Source organism: Cyprinodon variegatus, unplaced genomic scaffold (assembly GCF_000732505.1).
Source record: "Cyprinodon variegatus isolate N-32 unplaced genomic scaffold, C_variegatus-1.0 Scaffold2553, whole genome shotgun sequence".
NCBI lineage: Eukaryota > Metazoa > Chordata > Actinopteri > Cyprinodontiformes > Cyprinodontidae > Cyprinodon > Cyprinodon variegatus.
The window spans coordinates 1-1,560 of NW_015153006.1; the positions used below are offsets into that span (position 1 = coordinate 1).

At 34.5% G+C, this 1,560-nt stretch overlaps 1 long non-coding RNA gene across 1 annotated transcript in view; it reads left to right on the forward strand.

Annotated features, from left to right (window-relative positions):
* Positions 1-482: 482 nt before the first annotated feature.
* LOC107080943 overlaps positions 483-1,560 on the forward strand; it is an 11,322-nt gene continuing 10,244 nt past the window's right edge. Inside the window, exon 1 of the long non-coding RNA XR_001481003.1 lies at positions 483-585. This is a non-coding gene — a long non-coding RNA (uncharacterized LOC107080943). The remainder of the gene's footprint in view (positions 586-1,560) is intronic.

Consider the following 1,560-nt stretch of genomic DNA (forward strand, 5'->3'; position numbering starts at 1 on the left):
TAACAGGATAATTGGAAAAGAAAACTTCGAAAAGAAAAACAAACAGATAAAAAAAAGAGGCACATGGTTTTAACATTAGTATTAAAGCTTATAACTTTTAAAACATTGTGGTTAACAAGAAATTACTAAAGCAACAAAAAAATCTAACAAGCACAATGGAAGCAGAAAGAGAGCGGAAAAAAAAGGTGGGTTTGGCTGCAATCAACAAGAAGATGATCATAATTTCCGTTGCAGAAAGTTCTCTATCATGTAGGATTGTCCTTTCATAATTTTAGCAGTTGTGTCATTACACCTGTTAGAAGTACCATTGTCATTAAAACTTGACCAGGTCTGTGAGTGAGAACAGCAGAAAGGACACAACAAAAAATGAATAGTGGATGCGAGATTACTTTTACTTTGAGAGATAATTTGCACTTTCCCTAGCAACACATGATCAAACTTTGTGGGCACATTTTTGTTATTATATCAAGTTTTCCTTTCTGTTTAGTACCAGTTGCTGGGAAAAGTGCTGGACACTTCTGCTTCCATACATTCACTAGGAGGATTGAAAGCTGGACCTTAGTTCTACCACTCTCCCTTAGACAGGTAAGATTACTTTTTTATTGTTTCAGTAAATTATTGACTGCAGGCTTGGTCTTAAATTTATTCAGCCACCAGTTCCAGATTTCTCTGTTGTCTTTTATTCAGCATTTTCACTCTGACAACCATGGGCGTAGGTTTGCTTAGGGACAAGGGCGTAGGTTTGATTTGAACTTTGGTAGGGACACTATTGGTCTGGTGTCATTGGTGCTATGCAATATGTCCTTTTTTATGCTCAATGTGAGCATCCGTACTGATAAGAGGAATTCATTGTTAAAAGAGAAAAACATTTTGCTCCATTAATAAAAATGTTATAAGCTCTACACTCATTAGATGCTGTTTATCAATGTTTGAAGTATCACCGGCTCTGATGAATGTGGAATTAGGACTGTTTTCCACTTTGAAAACGGTTTCATTTGAACGACTAAGAGAGAAGGTAAATAAAGTATTTTCTTTTGAAGATATATAATTGTGCAGAGGTAAACCCCACTCTTATATTTGCACCTACTATTCTCTCTCTGTATCAAGCAAAATAATACATTCATTAAAATATTAACTTCACTATAAAAGTGGAACATCTGGGCTGTAGGTACTCTGTGTAGCCCATTTCATGTATTTCATCTGGGGCTGAAAAAAATGAATCATATTAATTAATTATTTCAATAATCGTCAACTAATTAAGTAAGTGATTCATCATTAACTGGAGTATAGAGACTTTAAAACACACAGTAATATAAATGTAAAATGTGCCTTTCCCCACAGAGCAACCCACTTAGATCAGTTATTATATCAAAATTGTAAAAATAAAAACAAAAAAATGAAAACAGTAATATCAACTTAATATCGGTAAAACGGAAACCCTCACATTTTCTTTTTAAGTTGGCTGTGTATGGGAGAATTATCCTGCCATGGCTTACAGCCTTAATTTGCCCATTTTTCCAGCAGTCTTCAGAACTCCTGGCTGACTCAATATTTCGTTTT